General features: G+C 42.9%; 1 non-coding gene across 1 annotated transcript; it reads right to left on the reverse strand.

The window, feature by feature from the left end:
- Positions 1 to 4282: 4282 nt before the first annotated feature.
- Positions 4283 to 4444, reverse strand: LOC149078147 (U1 spliceosomal RNA). Its single transcript, XR_016193930.1, has one exon. It is a non-coding gene; the product is annotated as a U1 spliceosomal RNA (small nuclear RNA).
- Between the last annotated feature and the right edge of the window lie 1184 nt (positions 4445 to 5628).

The following is a 5628-nucleotide window of genomic DNA, read 5'->3' on the forward strand; positions in this document are numbered from 1 at the left end:
AACCGATCTAACAACTATGCCAGACACTTGTTGTGTTATATAGGCGTTGCCGACCGCAGCGCCGTACTCTGATTGGTTCCATATCTCTTTATTTGCATACGCATGCCTGTACCTGTTTTTTTGGCTCTTCAGTTTATATAGAGGCTACTGTATTCCATAGGGTTACGCAGAATTTTCGCAAGGAGGTAGAACCAGTCTCCCTGGATTGAAATATTTGATGGCCCTCCTTTATAATTCAATTTACAGTGTAAAAAATATATTTGTCCCAGGTCCCCGTGCTATAGAGCTCTACCAGGCCTACACTTAGGGGTGGGGGTTAGCGGGATGGATGCTTGATTTCGCACTCGGAAAATATTCACCGACAACTCGGATGAACACCCTATGATTCATTGATATCATCGTGATTATCTCAGTTGAATATGTGAGAGTTCTCTTGAACGGGAGCTTTTCTTCTGGTGATGGTTAAAATCAAAACTTTCGATTCGTCAATATGCTTTCATATTAGCTGACAGGGTTACAACCTAGTGCAATGCATGAACTTCAGGGCCGTCTTCATAGCATCATGGGCATCCTCCTCCTAACCAGAATATGCCCGCCATTCTGTCTCAACGAAGAGATATAAGCAGGTGGTCAAAGACCTGGGCCATGTTGGAAAATCTTGGGCATCCTGAGCAAGTGATGTTCATGTGCTCTATCTGGTTGAAAATTATGCAGGGTTAATGGACCGACAAACTGAGAGGATTGTTAGTAGGCATCGAGAGGAACAAAAATTTTGATGGAACATGGTGTCGCAAACCACGTTGAGAGGGTGAAAATCGCGAAAAACGCACGCAGGATATGAGTCCAGAGGAGACCATTGGCGGAGATACGCCAGCATCAAAAGTGAAGTCGGCAGATCTAATGCATATATGTATAGATGAATCGACATCATCATCATCTTGCCCCCCCCCCCAGACTTTCAAGTCCATCCCCGCCTATGGAGGAGACGAAAGGTGGATGTCAGTTGATCGCTGGGTTCTCACCAAATCTGACGTAAGCAGCGTCTTGAAACGCATGCGCTGTGGTAAGATTATGCGCTGCGGACGACGTAAATTAGCGCTATTGCGGTAGTAAGCACGTGCAGCAGTTAGTTGCTTGTTGCAATGAGTATCGTGATGGTTGACTACACGAACGAGGAATACGGTGATATGCATTTGATTTATGGTCGAGCAGATGGCAATGGATGCTTAGCACTGCGGATGTACCAGCAGCAATATCCAATGAGGCGTTTCCGCACCATACTACCTTCGCCAAGATCGATCGGCTACTACCACCCAGCACGGCGGCGTGATGCATGGAGACCGCGCAATGTATGCATTCCTCAAATGGAAGAAGCCCTGCTGCAACGGTTTGCCAATTTCCCCGTCGACTCGACAAGTACACGAGCGGTTGCAGCTGAACTCGATGTTGAGCACACGGTGGTCTGAAATGTTCTGTATAGTGAAAAGACGTACCCCTTCCACATCCAGAAGGTACAACTCTTAACCGAAGACGACTACCCCCGAACAGTTGTGCGCAGGATGCTTGACGTCACGACACATTCTAATCCTCAATTTCCTGCCACGGTTATTTACTGATGAGGTCAGCTTTACGCGAGAAGGCATTGTCAACATACATAATGCACACATGTGGGCGATGGGTAATCTCCATGCCAGTGTGTACCGTGGAAATCTCAACAGAGTTTTAGTGTCAACGTGTGGGCAGGAATCCTCGGTGATTATCTCATGGGTGCGGGGGGGGGGGGTACTTGCTGCCCGAACGCGTGAATGGAGTAACGTACCTTGCTTTTCTGTAACATGTCCTCCCGGGACCAAATTCTTCATTCAGCTTTGCTCCTTATACACAAAGCTTTTAAGCTGACCTGAAAGATCAAACTTTCAGTTCAGTAATTTTTTCAACGATAAATTATTCAATCATTACACTTCACTCATAGTTAGAAAAACTGGTGGCAGGTGGCAGCACTACACATAACAAGCATTACACAGAAACACACTTCACGTCAGATTTCACTACACGTACACGCACATTCCCGCATATACCAATTCGTTAATTCGCGCATGTACCAATTCGGTTCCGCAGAGTAATATGGACGAGGTGCATGTGTGGTTTGGTAGTAGTAGTAAGTTTTTTTAAGATCCAAGGAGACATCTAAAACAAAGGACCCCCACACAAGTGAAGTAAAGTAGAAAGGAAGACAAGTAAAATCGTGAAAAGTAGGGTGACCATACGTCCTTTATTTCTCGGGGCAGTCCCAGTTTTTCTGTTTTTTGTCCGTCCCGACTTTTTTGCAAAAATGTCCCGGTTTTTCACGTATTTTCAACGAAGCCAACTTGACTATTTCTAATCTTGACTAGACTATTTCTAACTCAGAAATTGCATTACGATAATTACGACTACAAACAAGAATAAAAAACCATTTGCTTTTCTAACCATTCTTTTTTAATTCACCGAAATTTGAAGTGGCGCTTGTTTTCCGCGATTGGCAATTTTAGCATGAAACTTTGCTTGCTTTTTAGCATCATTTTTGGTGATAATTGGAATTAATTCCTGTAGCACGTTCTCATGGAATTAATTGTTGCAAAGTGTGCTGGCCGCACTGCAGCGAGGCATGTGGTTCCTGCATGATGGTGCCCCTGCACATTTTTCCCGCGAGATGCGTAATCACCTCGATGTGACATACCCAAGGAGGTGGATTGGAAGCGCGGTACCCGTTGCTTGGCCTCCACGTTCGCCGGATCTCAATACGTGTGACTTTTTCCAATGGGGGTCACCTTAAATCACTCGTTTATGCAACGCCTGTGGACACACCAGAGGATCTCATAGCACGGATTTTTTGTCGTCACTGTGGCAGACATCAAAACCATACCCGGTATCTTCGAGCGCGCGTCCGGGAATCGTTTTTACGTCGTTGTAGACTGTGCAATGACGTCAGCGGCCGCCACTTCCAACAACTCTTGTAGTAAATTAATCAAATAAATCTTTTTGTGGTTATTATTGTACTTTTTTGTCGTTCCAGCGTGACGTCGAAACCTGCATCCATTTTTCGGCAATTTTCACCCTCTCAACGTGGTTTGCGACACCACGTTCCATTGCAATTTTTGTTCCTCTTGATGTCTACTAACGACCCTCTGTGAGTTTGTCGGTTCATTAACACAACACCCTGTATATAACCTACCAGTTTTCATACTTTTTCTTGAATGTCATATTGCCGGATCTCAAATAATCATGAGACCCGCACTTTCTCCAAGGTTTCTGAGTGAGGCCCATGCGTAATAAAAAACCACCGAGACTCGCCACTCTAAAAAATGTTGAAAATTCTTATTTTCAAAGATAAAGGAAAATTACATTTCAGAATAGTTCATTTAAATTCTCCTACAGATGGCGGAACAGAACCAAACCTGTAAATTTCTTAAATGCGAAAACATCCAATTAAAAAAAAAAGAAAACACTCGAATTCGAATTTTTGAACCTTCTCTCACCAAGCTAGAAATACCCGCCTTCAAACTACTACTACTAAACCACACACATGTACCTCGTCCATATTCCTCTGCGGAACCTCTAACAAATTGGTACAAGTTGGAATATACGTGTAGTGAAACCTGACGTGAAGTTTGTTTCTGTGTAATGCTTGATATGTGTAGTGCTGCCATCTGCCACCAGTTCTTTCTAACTATGAGTGAAGAGGGTAATAATAATGAACAAGATAACCCTCCTGAATTTGTCATCGCCCATTTTGCTCCCCATTCATTACAGCTTTAACGAAACCATGCAGTTGATCCGCTAATGACTCATAAAGATTTGCACATTTTTGCATTCACGTCATTATTCTGTAGAACTTAGTAGGTTTATTCTTGATACATGGGGCCTCACCCGGACACAGCGCGAGGACTTCATGATCATTAGATCTGTTTACAATTTGCGAGAGTTAGCATGCAAATTGGTAGGCAGATATTTTTAGCTAGGTAGGGAAGCCTCAGAAAAATCAGTTTGCTTAATGGCCCCATGATGCTGTTAAGGCCCAACCTACTTTATAGAAAATTCACTCCAAAAAACTCAGCATTAACGTGATCACGTTTCTCATGAATTATTAGTTACCGATGAAACTTACGTTCTTGTGTAGGAAGTTGAATCTCAGGAAAGCTAATTTCTCATAGATAATAAGGTGAGGTTAGCGTTCGATGAAACTTACGTTCTTGTGTAGGAAGTTGAATCTCAGGAAAGCTAATTTCTCATAGATAATAAGGTGAGGTCAGCGCGAACGCTAACCCCGCTACCAAAAATTATGCACCCCAAGCAATCGCAATTAGCGAATGTGGCGGAATTCAGCCAACCGCAGTGCAATGGAAGGCCTCGTCCCGGGAAAGCCGCCTTCTTGATCACGGCATCTCCAGCGCCAGGTAAGTATGCTCGATTTCCATTGCCTCAATTACTCATATAAAATTACTTTAAAATTTTTTTAACAGATTATTGTGATTCTTCAAAACATTATTTACAATGTTTTTGTTTTTAATTTTGAGAATCATATATAGATTTTTAGAATTTTTTTTGTAATTTTCAACTTTTATACTGACTTCACAATATTTTTTATGATCTCTCAACCAACATGTTGATAGTTTTGCACAATAGATGGCAGTACATACGTTGGTTACATGAAGTGGCTACATCTGAAATAAATCATAATAAATAGATACGATCTATTCACCAGCAGTTCTCAACCTGGGGCCATATGGTCCTCTTGCGGTCCTGGGATATTCTAGGGGGGCCACGGGAGAAAATCAGAAGAAATATGATCCCCGACAGGTGATGAAGGGAGTCAGAGAACTGTGAAGAGAAGAAGCTTTAAAAGTAAAACGTGGTTGAAAAATATTACTACTTTCAGAATTCATCAGATCCGTTCATAGAACTAGGGTCATCTTAACCCTTGGGTCTATGTGGGCATGACCCGGGTCTTCATGTCTATAATGGAGGAAGGGGGACTGCACTATATGGAATCTGATACTATGATTTTCATATGTAAGCTGTTACTTCCAGCTAAGTATTTAGGGCAGCCAGAGCAACGGTTGATGTGTTGGGAGGGTCAATTTATCGTGCATGTTCGTTGGATCGTACCGTATTTTACACAGACCGTTTTTTAACATATAATTTGACTCCTGGGAGAGATGATAATCCACCATTTGAGTCCGTGCTTAGCCAGGATTCCAGAGATTGATCCGATTTATTAAAATTTCATTCATAATAAAAGTATAGATATTATCTCAATCTTGGGTGAGGGTAGGAGGGGCCCTGGATATGACAGGGGGGGGGGCACGAGAAAAAATGTGATCCATAGGGAAGCTGAAAAAGGTTAAGAAACACTGCTCTACACCAGTGTTTCACTTATGTTGGGGGGCGATAAGAAGAAAAAAAATTAAAATGGGGGGGGGGGGATGGAGCGGAAAGTTTTCGAAACAACAATGCTCTACTACACCAGTGTTTCTCAACCGCCGGGTCGTGACATCGATCAAACCGGGCCGCGAATGATTCAAAACTGTCTCATTTTTCCCATTCATTCCCTATTAGTCGTGTGTATGACAGGGCCTTCCCCTAACA

The sequence above is a fragment of the Pholcus phalangioides genome, unplaced genomic scaffold (assembly GCF_987345545.1).
Source record: "Pholcus phalangioides strain wild (caught in Gottingen) unplaced genomic scaffold, Ppha-v1.0 ptg000014l_1, whole genome shotgun sequence".
Lineage (NCBI taxonomy): Eukaryota > Metazoa > Arthropoda > Arachnida > Araneae > Pholcidae > Pholcus > Pholcus phalangioides.